Source organism: Motacilla alba, chromosome 3 (genome assembly GCF_015832195.1).
Source record: "Motacilla alba alba isolate MOTALB_02 chromosome 3, Motacilla_alba_V1.0_pri, whole genome shotgun sequence".
Classification (NCBI taxonomy): domain Eukaryota; kingdom Metazoa; phylum Chordata; class Aves; order Passeriformes; family Motacillidae; genus Motacilla; species Motacilla alba.
In genome coordinates this window covers 9,533,302-9,552,148 of record NC_052018.1, presented here as the reverse complement: position 1 = coordinate 9,552,148, position 18,847 = coordinate 9,533,302, and positions in this window count along the sequence as shown.

Sequence of the window (18,847 nt, the reverse complement as noted above, 5' to 3'; positions counted from 1 at the left end):
TACCAATTTGAATGATTGTTCTTCACTTGATAAAGTCTGGTACATATGTTGTTGTTTCACATAAACTGTCACAATAGCCTGACTATAATGCAGATTCCTGACCCACCTTCCAGAGCTTTGTGATATGTCTCCTCATTCCATTAGCACTTTGTCATTTGCACCCCTGATGCCACTGTCATGTGGAGAAGAGGTTTAGGGTGAGGTTCTTGATAGTGTGGAAAATCTCTTTGTATTTTACTCACTCTGTATCTCTCCACTCTCATTTTGCACAACACCTATTTGTATGTTTCTGCTTGTCTCACCAACTGGTGTATCTCACACACAACTTGTAGAGCTTTACTGTGGAGGTTTATGAACTTAAATATTTGGGGTTTATTGTAAACATGATGTAGTAGAATAAGAAGATAGATAAATGTTCCTTCTATTTAATTCCTTATAAGTGTTTCGGAAGAGGGCACTTTTCCTCTGATATGACAGTAAGACTTGGCTGAACTACTTTCTGGAATGTCATTAAAGGAGGGATCTCAGCGACATACTTCCTTCGGGGCTGGTGACCTCATTTCTGTAGTATTGATTGGTGTTTTTTGTTTGTTTGTTTTGTTTGTTTGATTGGGGTTTTTTGTTTGTTTTTTTTTGTGGTTTTTTAAATTTCCTTTTTTTTCCCCTTAATGTGATTTGTAGCAAATTCCATCTGTTTCAACCTGTCCCTAAAAAGAAGGCAACATAATAGGAGTAACTGAATGAGTGAATTTAAAAAAATACCAAAACCAAAATCAACCAACCAACCAACCAAACCCAAAAAAAACCTCAACAACAAAAACAACAAACCCCCCCCCCCAAAACCCCAAAAAACACAGCAACCCCCCAAAAAAACCAAACCAAACAAAAAAGAAAAACAAACAAAAAAAGGCAGAAAGGATTTGCAGGATTTCCATGTTTTGGTTCAAATAATTTTAAAGATATTTCAAAGTGTTCCGGTAGTCCGCTTAAATGCCTTTATTAGGCAGACATATGGAATCAGTTTATGTCAATATTTTATTTTAATGATGACTTCATATGAATATAATTTACATTAGTGATATAAAATGGCTGAATGCATAAGTATATAGCAAATAAAATGAATAAGTGTATAGTTTTAACTCTATATGCCAGCAATGATGCTGCATATAAGGATGATGTAATATTTTCATATTTATAATTCAGATAAAATAGATTAAAAAGATTTTGCCAAAATATAGGAATAGAGGCCATAAAAGCATTACTTGAAATTTCTTTTCTCTACAGCTTAGTGCAAATAACTGCTCTACAGCAATTTTTCTCGTCTCTGAAATGGGAATAGCAGCTGAGTGCTAGTCCTTGGTGAATGACTTACTCAAGACTACATTTGAATGACTAAAATATAGGATATATTTAGACATTTTTTCTGTTGAACTTTTTCTTTCATTTTTTAGATAATTTATTTCAACTTGCTAAGTAACTACTTGGCTGTCAGCCCTCAAGTTTACATTGAGTTATTTTTATTTTTCTGATTGTATTTGAACGGGAATCCTTATAAAGACAGGAAAAAAGTTCTCCATATTGTAACTTGATGTAGTTGTGAATTTGTATATGGCATTCTGTTAGTGCAATTCAATATCTTTACTTTTGGATGTGTTAAGAGCAAGCTGGAAGAATCACCTTGATTTAAGATGAGTTTTTATTTTTGCTGCAACTACTGTAACACACAAAGTTTGATGCTCTGCTTTCTACCCCATGTTCCGTTACTACAAGGCCTGTTTCGGGCCAGATGATGGGTGGCTTCCTATGTGGTCTGAACACAACATGACATTTACAAAACTGGAATAAATTTACTGATCCCTCTGATGACAGGCAAGGCTAACTTTAATCACAAAGTCCTTTTTGGCTCAGTTCTATGGGGTCAGAATTTAATTTCAGAATAACTGACAATTTTGCTGCATTCATTAGACAAAGCATGCCAAAGTTCTGTAATGTTGCATGTTTTACACCAATGTGCGCCTGCCTTAATTCATTCATTTTCAGCTGCAGCCCACCACTTCGTGCAGATATATTCTGTGTAGAATGGTTGTAACCATTGAATAACCCATGTAGAAATTGTCTCTTGTTGGAAAAAGGAATGGGCAAGGTCCATGCTCAGAGACAGAGGTGGTGGCAGACACCTCTGGTGCATATTTCTACTCTGGCAGACCTGGTATCAGTGGAAGCTCGGCAGGGCTGAGTCGTGTTGGGTTTCCTGTTAGTTCATGTGAGAATCACTGCCTCAGACTCTGCTGGCATGGTCACACAATGGCAGCTGTCACGTCAGATGTCATTTGAGATACAGTCCTGGAACATTTTGAACTCAAAACCAGACGTCTCTGCAGCTTGAGCTGAAAAGAAAGTGTCTGTAGCCAAAAGAGAAATGCTTTTATAACTCTTCTGTAGACTGGACAGCTGGGGCAGGTTCACAGTCTTGCTGAGAATAGTTGTAGCCCCAGTGTTAGTGGAATGGAAATGTGGTGTCAGGCAATCTGGAAGCGCTTATCCCCATGTTAATATGGGAATTGGGAAGGTAAATGCACATTTGGTGGATTACACTCTTCCAGTAAACCCAGAGTGAACATATATTAGGAGTAGACTGCAGAACATCTAGCTGCCAATTCAGGTCTGTTCATCAACAAGCAAACACCCAAACCTTTGAGCAATTAGAAAGTGCAGAAAGTAATGCTGCTAGTGGTGTCTATAAATCAAGAACAAATAAACAATCATTAAAATTCTTCCATAGTAACAGAATCTGATAGTGACTCAGAAGCAGTAAATGAAAATAGATAGTCTAGCTCCAGCCCTAATGGAGAAGGATCGGTGCCAGCTAATAACTTTCTGTTTCCTTCAGTAAATAAGTGTGAGTGCCCTGGGTTACCGGCTGGATAACTAATGGATGTTGAATCACCTATATTCTGAAATTTACACCCAGTCAAATGGCAATTTATTTGCTTACTGAAATAGTTGCCCCCACTTATGTTCTTTAATCCTCATTGATATTTATGGGAAATATACTGTTGTGTGGACATGGAAGGGAGATACAGAGTCAAAAAACCTTTTTTGTTTTTTCCATCCTTGTAAGGCAAAAGTGGAAAATAGTTCTTATTGCTAGAGTCTCACACCAATTAAGAAAAAATATGCATCTTTTTCTCCCTTTACATTTAATCCTGGCTGAATGCAGGACACTGGTTATCATGAGTCATATGGCTCTCTCTGGAAAAAAATTGAATGGCTCATTACCATATACCATTACCAATATATTTTAGTTTTTAACAGGAAAGCTGGTGCATACCAGACATATATTACATACATTTTATTTAACCAAATTTGACTGTTCCCACTGAAGAGTTTTGAAAGTGATGTCTGCATTCCTCTCTGGAGAATTTTTGCTTGTTTTCCACTAGTCCTGGAAATCTTAGCCTAAAAAATAACCTCAAAGAGATTTGGAAAAAAAATAAATGCATCAATACTTGGGAAAGTTGCAGAGGATAGTTATGAGCCAGTTTGCCATTGATCTTTGGAAAAAGAGTGAAATGGTTGATACAGTTCAAATTAATAAAGAGTTAAAAGAGGTGACTTTAATTGTTGCCAATCAGCATCAGAATATGCTAATAAAATTTGTTAATATAGCTTGCTACATTTTTATGAAATTAAAAATTTGATTGAAGAATCTGTTTAATATAGTTAGACATCTCCAGGGCATTTGATTTGGTACAGAGCAATATTTCAATACCTAGGAAGAGTGATGAAAATTCAATGGATTAATAAGTACGTGAAAAAGTAAGTTTCAAAATGCAGTTGTGCATTGAATCTTGCTGGGGTGGAGTTACCTTTCCCCATGGCAGCCCTCGAAGTGCTGGGCTGTGTTTTGGTAGCTGCAAAGGTGTTGGTGACACCCCAGTGCTTTGGGCAGTGCTGAACTGTGCTGGTACAGCATCGAGGCTGTTTCTCCACTCTCTGCCACTGAAGGCACCTGTCACCCACCAAAATCAACCTGCCCTGAGTTATGAATGGGATTTATTAGGAAGCAGACATCTTCTCAGGGAAGCCGCAGTAAGATCTATTCTTCACTATGCATGCCTTATCACAATTTGGAAAATACAGAATTGTACTGCTAAAGCTTCTGATTGAAAAAAAAATGTAGGGGAAGATATAAATAATGAAGAAAATAGGTTATGAAAATGTAGGCACTTTAATTGCTTGGAACTGTGATACAGGAAAATTATTTCCCAGTATTGCCCATTACATATTCAGAGGCCAGGAAAAAAAAAATCAGTTAGACATAAAGGACTGGAAATATGTTCATGGGAGAAGGGAGTGTGGAAAGGACTTAGAGGTCATGGGAGTTAATCTGATGAAAATGAGCTGCTAAAGATAACACTGTGGCAAAAAGGTTAATGAGACCACTACATGAATCCATGAGAGGATACGAGAAGTTATAGAGAGATTAAATTACTGTATTGTTGGGTTTGCATTGACCCATCTGTACCAGGATAATTTCTGATATTTAGTGAAGACTGTTATAAAATGGAAGAGGATTTAGAGAAGAGCTATGAGAATGACTAGTGAACTGGAAAACATGCTATAAGGAAGGAATAAATTATTTAGTTTATCAAAGAGGAGATTAAGAGTCAATGTCTGTTTGTTCAATAGTGCATTCTTCAACCTAACCAGAAAAATACAACGGGAATCTTCGTTAGACAAGATAACACTGGAAACATGAACATATCTTTGCAATAAAGGCTGTTTGGTTTTAATGCATCTTACCAAAAAATTCTTCACCAGAGGTAAATTTGTAATCAGGATTAGGTTCTGTATCTAAAAGCTACCTTCTTGTTGAGGTCAATCTTCTGCAGTCAGAAGCTATCTCTTGGCTCTGCAAAGCATGAAACATTTTTTAGATCAAATCTTTAGTCCATAATACAACTGGAGATGTTATATGAAAAAAATTTGCTGAATTCCCTATGTTTCTCTATCCCAGCTCTATTAATATCCTCTTTGTTTTATAATCTATAACAACTAATTTCTATTTCTGCAATATGAATGTTTATTAAAAAGCTATCTCATACAGATATATATGTGATATACAGATGTATATGTGGGGAAATGTATTTACAGAAATATCCATATTTACTAATTGTTACTTTCTTGCAAATACTTAGCTTTTCCCACCATTTCTAAGATGATGAAGTTTAAGGAGAGATGAATAAGGAGAAATAGAAGGAGAAAGATAATTTGGAGAAGCACATTATGACAGTAGAATAAACAATCTTAACGGACCAAAATCAACCAGCATAGAGACTTAAATATGTCTCATGTAGTGTTGTTTATTGACAATGAATGCATTCATAGATGTGCACTTTCACTTTGAAAAATTCCAAACTGTTTAATGAATTATTTGTCTTATTTCTCCCCTTACCATTTTCTTTGACTTTTCCTTCCCAATTTTTCTCAATAATAAGAGCGGGGATATTTAGAGAAAAAAAAAAAAAAGACATAAAATTTAGTGGAAAACATTAATTTTTTGATCCCCAGAAGAGTCAGGGCAGAGGAACTTTGTTTCATGATATTGGAAAAAAAATGGAAGGAGACCCAATTCTGAGATGATCAGAAATTATTGATTAATTTATTATTGAAGCAATAACTACTATAATTAATTTTGTTAATTTTTCACAACAGTAATAGACTGGACTTCAGGGCTAACCTGTTTCTCTTTCAGACTACGAGAAAGATTCCTAATAAGGCAGGTAGTAGGTGACTATGACAATGTTAACATCGTCTGCATTAAGTTTATCTTAATGCCTTTATGGAAGCCAGAAAAAAGTACTTTGAAATGAAAACACTGAAGTATTGAGTATCTTCCAATTAAGTTATAATTTTTTGTCATTAGTAATTGTCTCTCTAATTGTAATGATTCAAATTATATCACAACAGAAATTCAAAATTACCCTCATGCCTTGAGTGCTATGGCATGGAAATCAGCACAGGCTTTATCAGCTTTTTCCCTGTGAATTCAATGAGTGTACTCACAGTCATACCTATTAATCTTTCATACCCTTAATCCAGAACAAGTTGTAAAATGGACTTGACTTAACTTCTGGTGTTGCTTCTTTTTGAAAGTGTGGAAATGTTTTTTCTCAGAAACTGGAATCATCATCATAGACTCATCATAGAGTGGCTTGGGTTGAAAGGGAACTTATACATCATCTAGGTCCAAACCCCCTGCCATGGGCAGGGACACTTTCTTCTACAGCAGTTTGCTCAGAGCCCCATCCAACCTGGCCTTGAACACTTTTAGAGATGGGGCACCAACAGTATCTGAGATATATAGGTGAGATGTCACAGGCATTCCTGATGAGATTAAAATTGGGCCATAATGACCTATTTCCTGAAAAATGTTCATCTGCCAATGATGAATACCACAATTTTCTAAATGGAGGAATCTACTGAACTTGTAAATATTTATTTTCTCTTCCACAGGTTATACCTTGCATAATGGAAGGTTATAGCTTGAGTGATTCTGCAGACTACTATTAATTTTCTGAAAAGGCCCATTAATTTTTTCATTCAAAATTATTTTGTTTTCACTGAATTACAAAATCTCATGGATATCAGTAGCTTATTATCAATCATGGCTGTATTCTGGGAATGCCATAAAAATGGCATTCATTTACAACTTTTTGATACTTTGGTCCAAGAACATCACAAGCAGTACAGATGGCATTATTTGCTCCACAGCTCATCTCCTTGACATGTTCTGGATCTGTGCTCTATTTCACTGATGGGTGTCTTTGTGGAAAGATTGTGTTCTGCCAACATATTTACTAATGCCCCCTTTGCCTTCAAAATTACTGAAAATTGATTGGAATGGTGAACCTCCGTGCACATTTTGGCTCAATAGTCCAATATAAGGAATATAAGGAAATGTTGTGCCCTCTGCCACTAATATGTATGTTCCACAAATTTTTTGGAACAGAACCAGGGAAGAAATTCTCTCTCTCTATTTTTTTTCCTCCATATGAAAATAAAGTTAAAAAGTTCAAAAGATTGTGGAAAACAATGTTTTCATATGGTATTCAATCTGATGATTTGCACCTGTGTCCTTGTTATCCAGGATGTCTTCAAGGCAGGAATATATAAATAGAAAGATTAGGGAAAAACAGATCAGGACAAACCAGTAAACTAAGGGGAAAAAAATTCCAACAAAAAAGACCCCTTATTGTGTGAATTAGATTGCAATCAGCTAAAGAAAATTCATTTTTCCTGATAAATTCATCATTCTGATTCTTGGTCTTCCATATTTTGCTCTCAGTCTTTCATTGTGGTATCAAAGACATAAGAAGTCCTTTCACATAAAATCAGAAAAAATCAACTTTAAAACTGTGGATTATAGGCCTGGTATCCAAACCTGTTGGCTTACCTGTGAATCTACTATAGAAAAAAGTGGCTATGCTTAGGAGTATCTTGTCATTTAATAGTTGCATTATTAGGGAAATTAATAAGGTCTGTTTCATTCTTTGAAAGAACTTCTTGAGAAGAGTGTAGCCCTGAAGAAAATTTAAGACTATTTGTATCCCTGAGGATCCACTCTGCGATTTTGAACTGCAAAGTATTTCTTTTTAAAACTTAAGAAAAGGATTTAAGGAGGGAGGAAACCCACCCTTAATTTATTTGTTTATGAAAGAACTCTACTTTAGTAGCAAGATTTGCCTACTCTATTCTCTTATTTACTGGACAAAATCCTAGCACAGTTCCAGTCTTGAAATAAATGTGTCTGATTCTGGTTTGCACAGATATTGTTTATCTTGTCTGTCATTCATCTCTCCGATCATTGTGACATTTCATGAAACTTTTGCCTATTTCCCACATTTATTTTCAAAATGAAAATCTAGGTATACATCTTGGTTATTTAGCAGATGCCTGAAAAAATATAAGCACTATCTCTCACATCCTGTGCCCAGGAAGACTTAACCTCCAGTGTTTGCTTGTATTTTTTCAATACTGCTGTTAACTTGTTCTCATGTTTGAACTGAATTTCTCATTTAACTTATGAGAAATTTTATTTTCCCCTTCTTTCTTTGCTTCCCTGCTTCCTTCCTCCTTCCTTCCTTCATCCCTTTCTCTTCCTCTTTCCCTTTCCCTTTCCCCTTCTGTTTCCCTTTCCCTTTCTTCTCTTTCTCCTCGTTCATCTCTTTATGTGTCTCCATCCCTCATTTCAATTTTTAGGAAGCACAAAAGACTAAACATGTGTCAGTGATGACCCTTTTGGTTGTGGGTATAGAAGACAGGGCTTTTGAAGAGACAGGGGTCTTAGGATGGACGCTGCTCATTCCAGATCCCTGCGGTGCCACGGGAAATGCTGAGTGCCTTTTTAAAGCTGAATAGGCCTAGACAGGCATAGAAGCATAGGACACTAGGGATTAACTCAAAAGGTAGGGTCAGAGAAAAGATAAGGTTTATAAAACATACAGATTAAAGAAAAAAGAATAAGATTAAAGGGAGACACACTCTTACAAATCAGTACAGTCAGGAGTGAGACTGCTGCATTCTCCTGACTGAAAAGCTAACCCTCCCTTTATTCAGAAATGTTCAAAGTAATAAACAGTTCCTTGAACTCCGCTAGCCTCCTTACTTTTAACCTTATCCTTCTAGCACACCCCATGTTATGTCCACTAGGGACATCTTTGACTCTTTCAAAAGCAAGTGGCTCAATTAGAAAAAAAGCAGCATTTGCCACACAGCCCACTCACTCCCGCAGCTTCCTTTAATCCAATCCAGACTGAAAGCATTCATTTATGTCTTCTTGGTCACAATGGAACATATTGATTATCGATACAGGGACCACATTTTCAAACCAAGTCAACTGAAGGGCTCACTGTGTACAATTGTGACACTGTTTTTAAAAGATTCCTGCCCTGTGGCATTTATGGCCATACTTTCAGCAGGTTTTGTTTCCAGGGCTTCATTACCTTTTCTGCAGTCCTTTTACTTGTCTGGCCCAAAGGGCAGTGATGATGAGCTCTTTTTAATAACTGGGAGCTGTCTTCTGTTCTGCCGTTTCATTAGCATAGTGAGGCTGTGATCCATGAGGAGGCTGCTAATACTGCCACCAAAACCAGAAATACATATAATCAGAAAAAAAAAAGGAAAAAAAAATATTGCTAATTTATTATACATTAACTCACTTTTAAATGTCATAGTAAGAGGAAAACAATTGTGTCTTACTAGCTCACACCATTAAATAACATGATCAGTAGACTTTTAAATTTTTTTAAGTGCCTTAAGGAAAATTGAAAACAAGGATATGAATCTTTTATTGATGAGATTTGGATAGATACTTTTTTTCATGTGCTCTTTAAATACTATAAAGTTCCCCAGGCTGTTCTATATGATGTATTTAACAACTCTTCTTGATCAGCACTACCACTGTTTTAACACAACAATCATAAACTGCAATGTAGTTCTTTTGAGGGTAAGGCTATAGCCTAAACTAAGGCTTGCACAAAATTTGAAAATAAAAAAATTAACCTGATTATTTTTGCCTTAGCCTTTTCTTACTAAACTCCTGGACAAAATACTGTAATAGAGAAACAAATCAAAGACCCCTGAATTTTCAAAATTTGAACAAGAAAAGATTATTTATATTTTAATTTTCACCTGCCCAATTTGATGGCTCCTCAAATACCTTTGGATTTTGTAGAAATACACAGTTATTGACTGAGATAGAGTAAATTTAGGCAAATGTGAAGCATTAATAGCTGATGAAGTTTGAAATACAGTAATGTGATTTTATATCCCTATGATTTAGTCCTTATTGTCATCCTTTTGAGACAGTGATTCGATGATATGGTAGCAGCTGTGTGATGCAATGTGAATGTGTTTGCATGCTTCTCTACTGATTGATTTCAGCTGGGTTTAGGACTTTGCCCACACAGCTTCTGTTTTCAATAAATGAAAATCTCCTCCTTCATTTCTATATGAGATTCTGTGGCTCAGGCTGTACCAACAGATGTTCCCATGGGTCCATTTTCAGTATTCTTAAAATCTAGCCCTAATTTAATAATTCCTTAGAATTTGTGTCACCTGGAATCTTGATAGGTTCAGATTCTGATTCTGAATCTCTCAGACACCTTATTTTAGTTGTCTACCAATACTTTACATGTCTAAGTTTGTGCTCATGACCAGCCATGCTGTGTTCTGTATTACTTCACTGATTAGTCCAGAGTCCATCTGATCACCAATCCGTTCCACATGACCGTGTCCTCATGTCTGGTGAAGAAATGGTTGAGAAAGTAATGTGAATCTTTGAAAATTAGATAATTTAGAGAGATCTCAACACAAGATGGATTCTTCTCAAGTCACTTTGGTCATCTGCAAGTAGGGCAGCCAGGAGAAATCGTTAGGCTGTTCCGGAACTGGCAGGGAACAATAAACAGCACTAGAGTGCGACAGGTTAATAAGAGAGATGCAAGATGGATCCCGTTCATCACTGAAGAATCTCAAAATATCCTTACTATATCTTGTTACAATATCTTTAAAATGTCCCTAAAGCCAAAAGCTTTTCGTGTCAATTTAGCATTAAAATTCTAATTAGAAAATTTAGAATAAAAAAAAAATCAGTTTTCAAAATTTGACAATTTGTAGATTATTGCAGTATTCATGGGCTGTTTAGAACAGAGCAAATGAATTGATACACCTTAGTTCCAGATTAATTATATCCTTAATTATAAAGTGGACACACCAAAAAGAAAACTACTAGCACCAAACTGTGCAGAAAAAAGTAGGGCTGATAGGTGAGGAAATTCTGTTAGATACCTGAAGAAATGGAGTATTGTACTGACAAAAAGTATTTTCTTCAGTTAAAAACCAATCCAGCAAAGAGGGAGGTGAAGTCCACAATGAAAAAATAATGGGAAAAGTATGGAGTCTGATAGCAATGAATAAATTCAGTATTAGATAATGGAGAGAACTGATAAAGAAAACTAAAGCAGTCAGTTGAAAATCTATGGGTAGTAGGGCAAAGATAACAAGAAGTTCTTTAAACAGGAACAAAATGCCTGCAGTTTTGTAGAACTATGGATGGTAAAATTGTTAACCTTGGGAAAGAAAATGCAGAATTAAGTAAATAAATCCATTTTCTAAAAGAAGAATGAAAGATTTGATTTTCTCTCACTTCTGAGAAAGAATGTTAAACAGAAACACTAAATATTTTCAAATCAACAGAATTAGATAATTCACTGTCAAGAAAATGACTTATCTGTGGAGCTGCCTAAAGTAATTTTTTGTAAATCTCTGTATCCTGAGGAACTTCCATAAACTTGACAAAATAGCCATGGCCAGCATTTACAAATAATGACTTAAATGGCCTTGAAAACAATTTGCTAGTTAGCCCAAACTTTACCTAGGAAAAATTTCTTGGATGAATTGAACTAAGATTAAAATGACAACAGATGCCAGTCAATGCAACGTTATGGAAAATACTTTTATTTTTAATGATCTGGTGTCTTGATGAGTCTGTAAAACGTTTTCATGAAGCAATTATCCCAATGAAACGTACCTAGATGGTTTATATTTTCAGAGGCATTGCGTGCAGCTGGCAGATGTGACAAGGCATCCATGGGTGCAGCCAGGTGTGATGCCTGAGGTCTCTGAAATCACATAGAACTCTGGTGTCTAGACAGCTGGGTTATCCCCTGGTGACCACTGAATGGGATTCATCTGCCTCACTAAAGCTGTCCAAGAATTAAGACTCCTGGGCTGAAACTAGATTCCTTTTAAAGTCAGCTGAGGAAATCCTCTCCTTGCCATGTGCTTCTGCAGACCCAGGGGAAATGCCTTTTGTAGTGCGAGGTGGAACATCGCTGCAGAACACAGGATGTGAGCTCCCTCTCAGCTGTGGGGAAAGAGTGGAATCAGACGGCAGCAACCCAAAGCAGAGCAAAAAGGATATTGACAACATGGAAGGATTTTGGGAAAGATTTATTGAAGCATTTCAGGGTTTGGAAAAGATACTTTGTAGTGTGAAACTAAAAAAGTGCAATCAATTTTGTTTGTCCAGAAAGGTCAAGAGATGGCTACCTATGATTACATCTGAAGAAGTATTTGATCATAGAAGGTTCTTTTATCTTCCAAAAAACCCCCACAACCCAACAACAACTGCCTCTCCCCCCCAAACAAACAAACAAACTTAAAACTCCCTCAGCACAAAACCCAACAGGTGCAAATTTAAACTAGCACAAAGTAAGTGCAGGTGTAGAAATTAGTGTGCTCATTATTTACAGTGGAGGAAGCTCTATGGAGGAAAATGTGTGACTGTCACAGTTAGTGGCTGGAAAAGCTGATCTTGGGATATAGAGGCTTTTTGATGCCTTGAGTGCATATCTAAGCAATGTGCTACCATGCAAAGCAAAGAGATGAGCCTGGTTAAATTCCTGGTGAGATTCTGTGGCCTGGGATGCACAAAGCAACAGGCTGAATACTTGCAATTATTCATTCTGGCATTGAAATGTGGGAATTTCAAAACCTGTTTTTGTAGGGTGGAAAAGTAGCTTTGTACATTTATCAGTGTTGCTTCAAGTTCTGAAGAGGCATGGGAGAAATTAATAACTAAGGCAAAAGGAAGGTGAAAAATGGGGGAAATGATAAAGAGGGAAAATGAAAAATAATTGCACAGAATTTTCATGGCCATAGGCATCCATTTGTTTGAAATTTGGTTTTGCCTGTAAAATGTTGGGTTTTATTTATTTTCAATTTAATTTCTTTAAATTGAAATATATATATATAATACTTAATTTTATATATTTTTTATTTACCTGCTACTTTATCTCTCTTTTTAGCCTTAGCTTTCTTAATAAAACCAGTCTTTGCCTGAAAATAAAGTGAAAAACATATTTTCCTTTTCCTTCATGACATTATACAGGGAAAAATAGTGAAATAATACAATGGCATTTTTCAAATTTTAATGAACTTTGTAAATTTTTAAGAAGTTCTAAATATATAGAAACTCATGTCCTGGTATTTAATGATTAAATGATTTTCATGATGCCTGTGTACTCTTACCTTTTTTCCTGTACTCAGAAAAAAAATCATAGGTTTATATCCATGAAGAATTAAGTTGTTCTTAACATACAGCAGCTGCTGCTGAAATGCTTTTATAAATAAGAGCATTTTATAAAATAACATCTTGGACAAGACTCTTCTCTTTAGATATCAGGGATTGCAGGCTGCCTTAACCCACTTGGTATTATGTCTAGAACATTTATATGTTTTCTTGCTTGCTGTTTACAGCTTTTTTTAGTAGTGTGTCTTTTTTCCAGTGCACAGGTTTGTGGAGCAAGCAGCTGTTCATTTGTTTTGTCAGTAATGGAAAGAAGACTTGAACAGCTGATGACAGGTAATTTGGGATGATGTTCAAGTTCTTATAATAGAACTGCGTAGAAAGCTATCACTTTATCTTACAGTGTCTGTATATGTGTGACAAGACTCTCTGAACAGAAAAAGAAATTTGCACTTCACAGGGTAAATAATAAAACATGAGAAAATAGACAGTGATGTTAAGAATGACGTATAGGAAAACTACATGCAGGAAGCCATTTCTGGTGCACAACAAGGTGTTTTGCCAGTTGTATGCCTCTGGAATTTTTGATAAAGGTTTGTGAATGTCATGTGTTGACACTTCTTCTATCAGTTTCTAATAGAAATCTGGAGCCTTCTCAGAAGATTCATTTTTCTTTACTGGAAAAGGAGTGATGTGACCTAAACATGGGTTTTCAGGAACTTCTAGGCAAATTTGGCTCACTTGCAATTTGTCCAGTCGGAGCCTCATGTCCTCTTGTCATTCAGTCTCTGGAGATTTCTGCTCTGCAGAGAGAAATCTGGCAGTTTCTTTGACAGCTCCTGAATGTTTCCAGGAAATCATCCCCACATGTTCATGGCTGTTTGCTGTTCTACACCTTCTTCCATGCAGGAATTTGTATTTCTGTCATCTCTCAAGGGAAACTGCTCCTCCATGGCCTCCTGGAAACTGCAGTTTTAGTAATTACAGTTGTCTGCTACTTGTACCTTTCCTGACCTTGAAGGTACCTTTTGTGTACCCACCCTTTCCTCAGCTGCTTTTCTTTGACACTGGCAACCTTCTCACTGTCTGTCCTGCCCAGAGTTCAGGGAGTTCCCTGTTACCTCTGTTACTGCAGTATTTGGCTCCCTGCTGCCACTTTTTAATTCATTCTGTCAGTTTTCCTACCACTGCTGGCTTCAAAAGTTTATTTGCTGTAGGCAACAGAAAGTCCACATATGGAGTGCCTGGAGATGCTGTCCTGGCTGCTGCCCATGCCTTCTGTTTGTGTGGGTCTCCAGTTGTTCAGTTGCTTCTTAACTTGCTCATGAAGCTGTGAAAAAGATCTTTTTCCATAGTTATTCCCATATATTTGCACTGCAGATGGAATGTTGGTCATCGCTTGTGATGAGCAACTCAGTGGTTTTGCTTGGCATCACTAAAAATTAAAAGAGAAAATATGTTATGAAGAGTTCAGGTGATAGTACAATCATCAGGAGCCATATGCCATGCAAGAATGGCAAAATATATTTGTTCCAGCCAACTGCAAAGACCACGTAGCATATTCCTTATCATTATTTAATAGGAGGTAATTATTAAGTATTTGGATGCACAGAAATACATTCTGTAGCTATTCATGGCACTTGAAAGCATGCCACTTGCATAGTAGAACAACCTCAGGACATATAATAGTACTCATGAATTACTTATTAATTCTGCTCTCTTCTGTGTCTTTTGCTTTCCAATTTAAGTAGTTTTGGCCTTATTGTGCTACATAGTGGGACTTAAAGGTCATTTTACAACCTGTTGATCCCCTGGTTGTCACTACTCTCCTTCTGGTATGATGTCTTCATGTAGCAATTGGATTAAGAAAGGATGATACAGCTTAATGACCTAGAATAGGGATGTGATTCTTCGAATGCAAAATAGAGAAGAAAAGATTGATGCAAGGTAATGAAAAATTGAGGACATAAAATAAAGAGATACAAATAAAGACAAGAAGGAAATGTAGGGCAATGTGCAAATGGCAAATAGACAAGTCAATAATTAATGACAATAAAGAAATGACTACCTGAAAAGTGCAAGGCCTAGCTTTTATTCTTTGAAGAATATTCTCATTGGCCTCTTTAAATTAAAAAAAGAGAAGAGTTCTTGGATGCTTTTGTCCTTGGTAATCTTCAACATTCCATTTCCACACATAGCAAGAATTTGTCAATATTCAGACAAATAGCCTGAACCATGCAAATATTGAAGTTTTTCCTTCTAAGTATAAAAGAACTTTAAAACTGTCTAGATACATTCATATTTTTGATGTATTGCTGTTGATTTTTTTATTCAATCTTCAGCAAATGTCCTCCTGATTTTAAATCTACATAAAGCAACCTCTAAAATTAAACAACCCTGTATTTCAGCCCCTGTAAATTGCACTATACAATTAATAATACATACAGTGTATTATTTTTGAGGAATAGAGAGCCTGTGATATATATTTTTGTGAGCTGTGTTGGGATTTAGCCACCTACCTTCCATTCACAGTAATGGGACTCACGCAGATAAATTGCCCTCAACAACAGAAGTTTTGCCCTTCGGTCTCAAGCCAGGCCTTCAATTACAACGCAGAGAACCAAACACACCCTGCAGTTATGAAAGATGCATGCCTGGGAATTCAGCATAAAGAATGAAAAATATCAAAATCAGGTTATTTGGCAGGAACTGGGGAAAAAAAATGTTATTTCATAAACGTCAGACAGGACAGATGGAACTAAAAGTCATGCAGCTGAGAGAAGGATCAAAGAAGAACAACTATTTCCTTGATGCAGGGAAAAGAAAGAAACAACAAAGTGTGCAGTACAGCGTGTGCTCCTGACACAGCTGGGTCAGCCAGCAGCTTAGAGAGACTTCTGAGCAGGCTAAAAGGGACTGGAGTCAGGCAGAGGGAAATGCATCAATATTCTGAAAAGAGAGAAAAACAACATATAGTTTTAAGGTTCCTTCCCTATGAAGTTGCCAACTCTTAGTCTTTATGATTATGAAACATATTGAATTATTTTAATATTAAGGTGCTAGAAATAGTCAATCTGTTGTTTATTTTCTAAAGGAAATAAAGGGAAATAATCTAGTGAACAAAATTTTGAGGAAAGCAAACCCTCAGGGCTAGAGAACTACATTGTTTGCGTGTGTTTGGGAGGGTGGAGTGAAATGGAAAGAGAGAGAGAGAGAGAACAAGGGAGAGATTCAAATACATTTTAAGTCAATCCTATGATTTTTAAATCCTGTGAATTTCAGTTATGGAGTTTTACTTTTGTTACAGAGTCTTACTGTTTACAGTCTATAGCTTCTATTAAAAAAAAAAAAAAAGTACTTGAATTAGAAATTGTATTAGAGAACTGAGCAGGCTGGAAAATTCCTGGATTTGTCTTTTGTTCAGCTCCTGTCCAGGGCAATTAACCCAGGACTCAGGTCTAGCCCAGAGAACACAATGTGCTTCTGTATTTTTCCTCGATGTAAGCCACCCTCCCTCATGCCCTGCTGTGAAATCCAGTATCCTTTCACCCACTGCCCACTTGAAAATCACTCCACATGGGAAGGGCTGTGAGCCTGGGATCTACCAGGTTCTTAAATGTACATTACCAGGAAACAGTGAGATGGTAGCTTTAGCCTCCAAGATTAAATGTGTTTAGAAATGGTCCCTCGAGAACTGTTTCCTCAAGATATATGTTTTAGCCAGTGCTTCACAGCTATGTGCTTTTGGAGAGAAAGAGGACTTTGTAAATGGATTTTCTACATTTTTTTTCCTCAACTCAATGCTATTCAGAAGATGAATTAAAGCTTGAGTGCAATTACTTCATCCTGTCCCAGAATATCATTTTATTTTTATTTAACGTATTTAGGTTGGTGGATAGGTAAATGATTGTTACATGAACCTGTTTCTCATTGATGAATGTGTCTAGAAGAATAAGGGAAGAAAGGACAAGAGGAATGGATATTAAAGTAAGCAATATATTTCAGTGTCCCTCTTGCTGTTCCATTAACAGTACCCATGAAAAGACCCATCTTCCATTTCACAGCCATTCTTTTTTCTCCCATTTCCTCTTCCCTCTTGAACATCATTTATAGAAATAGTATTTCCTTAACATTTTCTATAGTCTTTGACTTGGCAATTTATTATTTGCCACAAACTAAATTTTTTGTGTTTATGTTTCTGAAGTTTTACTTGTATTTTTACTGTCTGTGGGCTTGAAATACAAATTATATATTCATTGATAGCAATGTATTTTACAGCTTAAAACTTGCTTCCTTCTGCCAGGGCTCCTTTCAAATAACTCAAGGATTATTCAGGTAAAATAATTATTATCTCCCAAGAATTTAAATAAAAATAATCTCTACTGGCTGTCACTGCTTTTTCATAAGGCTGGATAACAGGGTAAGTTCAAATGAACACTTTCAGTTTCTCCCTCGGTAATTTGCAGCTAAGATTACATTTGTCTGATTTTCATCTCCCACGGCTCAAGAATTCTGACATTTCTCCCTGCTTCCTGTTTTACCCTCCCCCCCCCCGACTTATCCATGTACCTCTAATGCTAAAATTATTATAATAGGAATAATAGGAATACAAATTGAACAACAACAAAACTGTTCAAGAACATTTGGTATTCAGATGAAAAGCACTTTTCATATATTCCCATTGTTGCTGAAAGAACATGAAGAATTTCTGCTGAATCAGTACCAGCTGGAGCAGACTCAAGTGTGGTTTTAGCAAAATGGTGAGTTAGAAGTGCCCTGGTGATTCTTCCCCACAGCTTGCAAGGAGCCCCTCCTTACAAAGAGTGGTGCAGTACCATGGATAGGAGGGAATATTTCACAACAGCATTGTTTTTGAAGTTCTCTATGTGTATGTGCATCTTTATCTGTGAGTGAGCTTGGAAAATCTAAACCCCACCAATTTCTCTCAGTCTGTTTCAGATCCTTTGCAGTTTTGGGGGTGTTTGTACCCAAGTGGTGTGATGTCTGTTAGCAGTGAAATATCTGCATGCTAAAATTTATAATAAGACTGGAATCCAAATTCCACACTGATATTGTTTGATTCAGCTCTGGTACTGTGTCCTAGGCTGGTGTCATATGGCAGCTTGCTCTTATGGAAATTACCTCAGACTGGTGGTAATGTTAAATGTCTGCTCATCTGTTCAACTTATGTGGGAATTTCTTTGTTCCCAAAACTAAGAATGTGTTGAGGAAGAAGAGCAAACCAAGTCTGCTTAACACCTCTCACTAACACTGAATATGGTGCTGTGTGGGTGACAGTCAGTGTAAGCCGTTTGAAATGAGGAGCTTGAAAGATTTTAATAAACTCAGTTATAATTTTTCTTTTTTTTAATGAATTTTTGCCCATCTGCAATAAGTAGAATATAATCTGATAATGATGCAATATAAAATTTACACCAACATTGTACAAGTGGAAGATGGACCTTGCCCAAAGTTGTGCAAGAGAGCTGTGAAATATGGCGCTTGAATCTCTCAAAGAAATGGTTTTTGTCTCTGAATATGGATTCTGAAAATCAATTTTATGTAGATTGGCTGTGAGAGAGAGAGAGAGACAAGCTGTTCTGTTGATTTAGGCATGACCTGTGTGGTGATGCTTCATCTCCCACTGAACTAAATACTCTTTCAAATGACATATTAATGGGAGGACATCCAAAATACTTGCTAGGCAAATGAATGCGTAATAGCCAGATGGTTTATTTGGTTTTTCAGAAA